This window comes from Alnus glutinosa, chromosome 2 (assembly GCF_958979055.1).
Source record: "Alnus glutinosa chromosome 2, dhAlnGlut1.1, whole genome shotgun sequence".
Lineage (NCBI taxonomy): Eukaryota > Viridiplantae > Streptophyta > Magnoliopsida > Fagales > Betulaceae > Alnus > Alnus glutinosa.
In genome coordinates, this window is record NC_084887.1 from 10,391,277 (window position 1) to 10,401,493 (window position 10,217).

Here is a 10,217-nt window from a genome sequence, read left to right on the forward strand (position 1 = left end):
GTTTCGGTGGTCGCTAGAGTTAACTTTTTTTATTATTTTCTTTTACTTAAATCAAAAATTAAAAAAATATTACTTGAGTCGAGTGAGCCGAGTACTCGATAAGGCACTCAGCTAGCCTAATAGGGGAGCTCGAGCTCTAGCTCGCACAAGGTTTTCCCCTTGGCCAGCCAAATTCAAACCCAATTTCTTGGCTCGTCACAAGCTCAAGCTCGAGCTGGACAACAAATCAAATGAGTTGATCTCGAGCGGGCACTACTCACTCAAGATCGGCTCGTTTTCACCCCTTTATTAACATTCAACTATAATCTAATCTAAATTATAAAAGAGTAGAATACAGATTTTTTTCTATGAAAGGAATCCAATTCTACAAATCATATCCTAGGTATTCTTTCATTGTCCTAAGTATGTTGTTATATTCTCATTATTTATTTCGGCAGAATAACAATAAATCTATAAGATCGTACAATCACTTGGGTATTACGACGGTATATATATGTCATCACACTGCTATTCGGGCATTATAACAACATTATTGTAAAATTCTCTATCTTATTTGTGCATTACAACGACTTTATTATGATTTTTATATAATAAACTGAATATAATAATATTATATAAATAAAATATTCTAAACGGCGTCATTTATTTATTTATTTTTATTCTCTACCAGGCCAGCCCGCTTTAGGGCCCATTTTTTACCTCTTCCCGAGGTTAGATCGACACAAAATTTTACGAGAACATAGAACACTTCAAAATGATCGTTTTCACGTATGACACGAAGCATTTTGAGTTCGTTTGACTTCACTTTTAGTGCCTTTGAATTTTTGCCCCAATTCTCTTTTTTATTTAATTGGGCCTTGAAATGAACTCTGATTGACTCCAGATTTTTACCATGTGTTCTTGACACGTGAAAGATCCTATGAGAATATTTTCATTGAAAAATTCACTCAAATTGACTTCTAATTTCTGAGTCGCATTGTTTTTGAAAAATATAAAGTGACTCATATGTGTGTGTGTGTGTGTGTGTGTGTGTGTGTGTGTGTGTGTTTGATCAACAATGCACCAAAATATAAATGTGAAATGTAAAGAAGACAGATATTTTGGTGACGAAGTGGAAACTCTTTGCAACAAAAAGAAAAACCACTATGGGGCAGCCAAACCTAGGAAATCCACTGATAGAAAAAATAGCTAGTTATAAAGTAGTCGTACTCACATACCACTTATGCAGTAGTTGTATCTTGAACTCTAACATGTACCTATACGTGAGCGCCTCCCATCTAGACGACCTGTCTGAAGGGTTCTTCAATGGACTCCTTTAACTTAGGGCTCCTCTTTAAGCTCGACTTTAGTTGATCAAATCACACACATGAAACAACTCTAAGAAAGCTAGCAAATCTAACAATTTCTGCCTAAACACCCTTTCTTAGCACACTTGAGTTTATATGATACTCCTTACAAAAACACTACCTAGAAACCTCTATTTATAGGCTTCAGAAACCCTAAATCAACACTGATTCGGATTTCTCTAGTTGGCATCTGGACTTGGATAGTGGACATCCGGATGTGAAGCAGCAACTGACTTCAAAATACATGCTTTTCTTCAGAAGTCTTCAGTAGCGCGTCCGGACGGCATCGCCCTAGTGTCCGGACGATTGCATGTTGTCTTCACTATTCGCAGCCTTCAGTTTGCTGTTCGGACACTACATCGAACATGAGCTCTTGGGTCTAGGTGTCCACTGGGCTATCCGAACACCTGTCTAAGATTGGTGTCTGCTGAGGTGTTCGGACACTTCTTTGAACACTGATAGGCATCCAGACGCTTCCTCTGGACGTCCGGACGGTCTCAATGGTAACCGCCTTGCTGAGCTGTAAGCGCATCAGAATCTTCCTTGACTTCTAGAAATTGCCTTCTTGGTAATTTGTGACACATAACTTGTCAAATTAGGCTCTTTCCACGCAGGAGAAAATATTCTGTATAACTCTGAAAAATTCTCTGAAAATACGGTGTTCCAGTTTTAGCAATACCCTGATATGGTAGTGATTTTGTTTACAGAATGCAGCCAATAAACTAACAGTTTTGATGTGAAATAATACTAAAAATGATAATATTCTCAATTCCCATTTATAGTATTTTAGCTTGTCATAAAATCAGTCGATCACCAATTATTTTTCTTGTTAACCTCAAATCATACCATTTAATTAATCAATCTCTTATAATTCTTCTTAAACCTCTGTAATACTTTAAGAATCGTCCTCTAAAAGTTAAAAGCCTATTTAAAATCAGTGATTAATTATTCCAATAGACCCTTACAATAAAACTAAAAATCCTTAATCCTTGGAATTGAATTAAGCTAGAATCATTTTAATCTAATGCCATCATAATCCTTAAAGTGTGTTTGATCCTTAAAAAGGGTCACAAGTCCCACTCGTTCAACCAAAAATTATCATTTCTTAAAATTTCATAAATCCTATTTCTCCTCGAAATTAAATAACCTTAGGTCTATAGGATAAAAATCGGTGTATTACAACTCACCCACCTTAAATAAATTTTGTCCTCGAAATTCGCACAATTCCATAAGTACTAACATCCTAAAAACCTTTCTCATCATTTTCAAAATCTAGGAAAATTAAATTCATATTACAATAATAATCATATTATTGTTATAAATCCACCTTTTCCCAAAATAATATATTCATTAAAATGCCACCAAGATAAAATTCATCAATCAACTTTAGTATATCTAGTCCTAAGTTTATGGCTCAACCAATGACACCTCAACAATTTAAAACTTATTACATCATCAGACCCAATAAAGACCAACAATCAATTTAATCCTAAAAAATATTATCACTTTTATTCAACAAATATAATATTTTAACAATTTCTTATCCTCTGAAATCTAAAACCAAATCTAATAGGCTGCCTCAAACATTTTTACCTTTGTAAATTATGGTGTTAAATATAAAGTTTGTCTTCATCCTCATATACTATCTCCAAATATCTGGGCTTCCAATGTGATGATCTATGCAACAAAAATTTAAATCAATTGTAACACACCCAATTTCCCTAAATTATAAATTGGTAGTGCGACTTCCTTAACGTATTTGTATTAAGATATTCATGGCATGTTTAACTTAGTTGACAATAACAGAGAGGAGTTACTAAGTCATTTCTATTAAACATATTTTTCAAACTAGTGTCATATTTGTTAGCCCTAAGGCTTCAATCTAAGTTTGTCGTAAATGTTTTGATGATAACAAATTCTATCTTGTTGTTCTAATGTATTTATTTCAATTATGATAGTTGCAAGAAACATTCGAGCACACATTTTCAAAGGACCAAAAATAACTAAAGGCATTTGGAATTCAAAGCAAGAAGCTATTAAGCATTGAAGAACTTAAGGTTGAAGAACTTTTGTTTCATTATATTTGAACTCTTGATGCTCTTTACCCTAGAATGACCTTAGGAGCCTTCATGCATCTCATATTCTCATACATGAGTTGTTGATATAATATATACGAGGGAGCATTGGACTTAGGTTTCATGAAAAATTGGCTAAGTTTGAAAAATAATTTTTCTCTAACTTAACTTAGTATTTTTCAAAAACAATTTATCGGCTTTTGTTCTTTATACATTAAATAGCCAAATATGATTTTATGAGATTTTATTATAAATTTTACATTGGTTTACTCGATTAATCATTTGTAAATAAATTGCTGGAAATCGTATTTTGTACTAAAACTGGATTTTGACATTTTGAATAAGTGGGAATTCGTTTTTCTACTATTTTTAATTAAATCCAAATAGGGGGTAATTCCTTATTTACATTGTAATCTTAAAGGCGAATGATCCGAGAAATGATTTTTTCACATCTCTTGTACATCTTTTGTACGTCACTTTTCTAAATCAACCATTGGATTTGTAAGACCCACAAGGATCAACATGTGTACTCAACTCATACTATACGTGTGTGTGTGTGTGAAAGCTTTCTCAGTAAACCAAGATGTTCATTGATAAGGTTTAAAGACAACTGAATTTTCTTAATGAGAGAAAAATTCATGTTAGATCAGTCAAAAGTCAAACTTTATTTGACTAGGGTCTAGCCATCCTTATCTGATACATTTCCCCTAAGAAGCAGCACTTTTTCTTTTACTTAGTCCGTTAGTGATCGTCTATTTCAGCAATGATTTGGTCACTAACTCTTTCTATAGGGACTAGTGCAAGAATTTACTTAACAGCGTATTCAACAGTGGATCTTTTGAATCCAGATTTTCGAAGAATTTAACGCTGTTTGTTATTGTTTGTGCTGCAACCTAGAAAGAATGCCATAATTTATGGGTTCTAGGTTCAATTAGCGAGTTGGTCAATTTGACCATCTTGGCAAAAAACATCTCTCTCATCAGAATTTTCAAAAGTTAAAAATTAGAGAGAAAAAAAATGTACCGTAAGGGAGCTTTGGATAATGCATAAGATCATCGCATGAGAGGAGTACACTATCTACCATTAAGATGCAGGAGAGAAACTCAGCAGATATCAGGCTTAAATTCTCAATCATATATAAGCATATTTACTTAAAGTACAATGAACTAAGATATCAGGTAAAAGCATATGAGATATTTTGAAAACTAGTAAAAGAATAAACTGCATCTTGCCCCCCTTTTTTTGTATGAAAAAAAAAAAAAAGAGAGAAAGAAAGTCATGATGTTAAAGGAAAAGACTAAAAACCACACTAAAGTCTAATCCTAGCATGAGAGAGGACATGTCTATGACATGTCACAAATACCAATGGCTTTTTTAAGATATTCAAACATATTGTCATCGAGAGGTTTGGTAAGAATATCAGCCAATTGGTAGTCACAAATGAGAGAGATACTACTCGAGATTCAACAAGATCATGAATGAAGTGATTCTGGATGTCTATGTGCTTGGTCCGAGAATGCTGAACTGGATTCTTGGAGATGTTGATGGCACTAGTGTTGTCACAATGAACTTCCATAGTACCTTGTCCAAAGCCATAATCCAAGAAAAGTTGCTTCATCCATAGCAACTGAGTGCAACAATTGCTAGCAGCAATGTATTCAGTCTCGGATGTGGACAAAGAAATAGAAAAATGTTTCTTACTCAGCCATGCCACCAGATTGTTACCCACATAAAAGCAACCTCCAGACGTGCTTTTTCTATCATCAGCATTACTAGCCCAATCTGCATCAGAATAACCTGCAAGCACAAGATTTGTTTTTTTAGAATACCAAAGACCATGATTAATTGTATCATTGACATACCTAATGATACGTTTGACTACAGTGAGATTAGACTCCTTAGGATTGGCTTGAAATCGAGCACAAACACCTACACTGAATGCAATATCTGGTCTACTAGCTATGAGGTACAGGAGACTCCCTATCATACTTCCGTAGAGTGTAGGGTCCACACTTTTGCCTATGAGATCAGCACTGATCTTGACACTTGTGCTCATAGGGGTACGAGCATGACTCTTCCCATCCAACCCAAACTGTTTCACCAAATCTTTGGCATACTTGGATTGTGAGATGAAAATTTCTTCAGAAGATTCCTTGACTTGAAGACCCAGAAAGTAAGTCAACTCCCCAATCATGCTCATTTCAAACTCTTGCTTCATCTCCTCAGAAAATTCATGAGCTTGAGAATCAACTGCAACTCCAAAGATGATATCATCTACATAGATTTGATCAATGAGCTTGTGCTTTCCTTGATTCCGAATAAATAGAGTTATGTCAGCATGTCCTCTTGTAAATCCCTTAGCTAGAAGATAGGTTGTAAAAGATTAAAGAAAACAAGCACATTAGCATAGGGTCTGTGAGGTATGAGATTAAAGAAAACAAAAATGCACATTCTGATTTAATCCTTGGTTGTTTTCATTTGATAGAATTCCTATGAATTTTGTGGTACACAAGCTTTGAGAAGACTTGAAACCTCATGAGCCTATGTTAATCTCACTTTGCATATATTGGACCATGTGTTGTCTCAATTTTTCAGCTGTAAGTTGATAGATTTTTGATATCCTGATTATGTGATTGTGATGGTCACCTTGTTAAACTTGCTCACGATATCTGAACCATGTGTTTGTGTGGAAATTCTTGTTTATCAACAACATAGTGCTTTAAAATGTTTGTGGGTATCATTCTTGACAAACCCTCACCAGACTTCACTCGTCCACTAGGGAGTCTTAGGGGTTTGAAAGGCTTGTTGCTTATGCTTAATGCAACGTCTCTCCCACGGCAGCTGACTTATGTTTCATGCTTTGATTTTATTTTATTTTTTATTTTGTTTGCTAAGGGACTAGCAAAATGTAAGTTTGGAGGTATTTATTGAGTGCAAAATATTGTGTATTTGGACCCTTTTTGTTGAACATTTAGCTTTGTTATTTTCGAATATTTTTTTGTTAGTTTTGATGTTTTAGTGTTTTGCAAGTCATTGAGAGAAAATAACGGTATTTGTGTGGAATTACAAAGAAGCGGGAAAACAAGTGAAATTCTGGATTGTTTGGGATCACAGGCCCGCAACTTCTCCTACTAATATGGCAAAATTGTTTCAACATAGCACATCCGAATGCAAGGAAGACTTGGTGCCTTATAGAGGAAATATATTTGTTTGTCTTAACCTGAAGGATAGACGTGTGGAGGCATATTTTTTTACACTTTAGAGCATTGAACAACTCTTTACACAATAAGGAAATTCCAGCAACATACGTTTTCCTCCATGCACAAAGAGACACGATTTCCATGCAGCTGGGCAGCACCAAATCATGCAAAAAGTGGAGAAGAATATTTCTTGTCTAGACCTAGAGCAGCGCTGACTTTTAGAACTAATATTTTCCTTTATTTTTCTCTTGTAATTGAAGAGGTGCAATGCCAAGCAGGGGCGGAGCTAGCTTTTAGACTTTGGGGGAGCCAAATTGAAAAAAAAAATAAATTTTGAGCTGGCCAAAACTTAAAAAAAAAAAAAAAAAAAAAAAAAAAAAAAAAAAAAAAAAAAAATCAGGGGTAAAACTTAATTTTTTTTTTTTTTTTTGGGGAAAAGCTTGGGGCTTGGGGAGGGGGGGGGGGGGGGGGGGGGAGGGGATGGACCCCTAAGCCTTCACCTAGCTACACCCCTGGCACTAGGTCTTGTGTCTTTTGTTTAAACGTTTTCTTTAGGAACGTGGAAGCTCCATGCACTGTCTCTTTCAATTTTGGCAACAATCGACACGCATCTTTCTCAAGACCTTGGAAGACCGAAACACACGGATTTCCTTCCAAAAGGAGGCGCATCAGAGAGTGATAGATACACACATTATTTCCATACCTGGGCACCAATCAGCAAACATAAGTTTCCTTAATAAGGAAAGGGTAGCACCGAATAGACTTAGGGCTTAGTCTATATATATTCCTTTTCTTTTCTTGTGAAGGGATGTGTGGAGGCAATTCAGAGTATTAGTTTTTCTTTAGAGCAGTTCGTGTTCTTCTTCTTTCACACTTTTCTCTTTGTAAGTCTCTCAATTTCAATGGATTTAATTATTATTGTTTTATCTTTCAATTCCATGAGAGGCTAAACCCTCAACTAAGGTTGAGGATGAAGCCTCACTTATGATTAGCAACATTGTTCTCATGTGATGTAATATTTTCCAATTTAATGATTTGATTTTCCAATTGTTTTACTTCAACTCAATTTTGCAGAATGATTCTTGAATATCTTTTGTGATTCAATGATACATTTGATGATTTAAGATAATTTCATAAAATTGATTATGCTTGGTATTCTTTGTTTAAAAAAAATTAGATTTCCCTCGTGATTTATTCTACGGATACAATTGACGTTTTGATTTAAATTGGATATCTTGTTGTGATTTATGGATACACTTGATGATTTGATTTACATTGAATTTCTTTTGTGATATGTTTACAGAATGGATACATGAGATTGTTTTGATTAATTATTTGAAGTAAAAGTAAAACATACTTAAGTTTTTATTGTGAGAACTTTGAGAAATATTATTGATCATGGGAATACGTTGCTATGAATTTGTGAGTGCGGATTCCGACACCTTAATGCTTCTTTACTTGATTAAATTTACTTTAATTTTGTTTATGCTTTGATTTTTTTTATTTTTATTTATTCACAAAAACAATCTCTCAACTTTTAAAGTTAAATTAGGATTTGTAGGGGTGGGCGCGGGCCGGATTAGGTCAGATTTGCATGTTTTTCACAACCCGTCCCGCAGTGAACGGGTTTGAAAATCGAGATCCGCAACCCGCATAGTGAATGGTAAACCCGATGGGCCTTGGGTAGTGCGGATCGGGACGGGTTCATGCGGGTTCGGGTATTCCTCTTCTTTTTTCTTTTCTTTGCCCAAAACCAAAAAACTAATTTCCAATCTTGCTAACCCAGTTCAAAATTTGAAAATCCCAATTGAACCAACCTCACTAGCAAATAAGAACAAGAAGAAAGAACCAAAATTACCAATAAACCCAACTGTAAATAACTTTTTTATTCTTTTTTGTGATTGTAGATTGAATGGGTATGCGTATGTGAGAATGTAGAGATTGAAGTGTATATGAGAATGGAATAAGAATAGAGATGAAATGGATAGTGCAAAACTGTATTGAATGAAATCAAAGGTACACAACCTGGGCAATTCGTGACTCTAGTAGTGACTTTTATAATTTTTTTGGAGAAAATTTGATGAAATCAAAGGCACATCCCTATTCGTGACTCTTATAATTTTTTTGGAAAAAATTTGATGGTACGAGTATAAAGGGATTGCGGGGCGGGGCGGGTGTGCGGGTGGGAAAAAATTTAATACCGCAACCCGCCCCATAAATCACGGGTTAGCATATTTAGGATCCGCACTTTTTTAGAAATGTCTTATATCCGTTATTGACGGGGCGGGTTGGTGCGGGGCGGGGCGGGTTCGCGGGTACGGGCGAGTTTTGCACACCCCTAAATTTAGATATAAATTTTGTTTTCAAAAACACAATTCCCTATGGATTCGACCTCATATTTGCACACACTATATTGCAAACAATTTATGCACTTGCAAGTAATTTAAAACTTACAACACTATGTGACGCACACAAGCCTGTGCAAGTTGCCAATGCTATGTATGGAGTGACACCACAAGTGTGTGTCTACCCAAAAGCCATTATAGAATAAGAGTAAGATAATTCCTTATAAAGTACAAATAAATCTCATAGACTTTTAATGTGGGACAAAGTGTAAGACAAAAAATAGAGGGAAAGTTGAAATTTTGAAATTGGAGGGAAACTTTATTTTTCATGAAATAATTTTCAACGGAAACTAAAGTTCAAAGCAAGCTTGATCCTATATAGAGAACTTCAGATCAATTAGATAGACATTTATTATTGTTAGGACATTTTTTGGATTAGATGTATGAATGTATGGAGGGGTTATTCTTTATTTAGGCTGCTGCTTGGCGTTTTGGAGAACTGCTTGTAAGGGTTGTCTTTCGCCTTCAAGATTCTATGTTGTAGAGGGGTTTTTTGGAATGAGAATGATGTTCTTGCAAGAATAAAGAGGCAATCAGAAGGACTCTGGCTCTGAGAGACAGAGTGGTCTCTAGCCCATAAAACGACCCCCTTCTCTTTATGCCTTGTCATTTTTTATAGGACCCCCTCTTACCATATAAAATTTTATGGGGGATCCCACCTTATGATTATATTAGGTGGGATATTTTTCCCTAACAACTATCAAAATTAGAATAGATAAAAGAGAGAATTTTACCAAATCTAATTACATTATCAAGCATAAGCAAGTACTTCAAATGGTTAGTAACCAAAAAGATTCACTTGCAACCATTCTAAAGTAGTTCATAGTTGTCTATTTTATCATCACTCGACTCACACAATTTCAACATGTCCATATGCGCAAATGCTGCAACAACAATGTCCATGCATAACGAGAGCAATTTGGAAAATCACACTATTGTCTCACCTTGATCTATAAGATTCATCATATTCACAAAAGTAACAAACTTATATGATTAATGAGGTCACAAACTGAAACCAACCAATAGATATAACAATCAACAACCATTGAACAATTACTTAAAAAAAAAAAAAAAAAAACCATTGAACAGGTTCTAGCCGGGGGAAGGCTAGAGGGCCAATGATGTGATGTAATAGTCTTTAGGTTTTGTGGGCTGGTTATGTTAGGGGGGGGGGGGGGGGGGGGGGGGGGG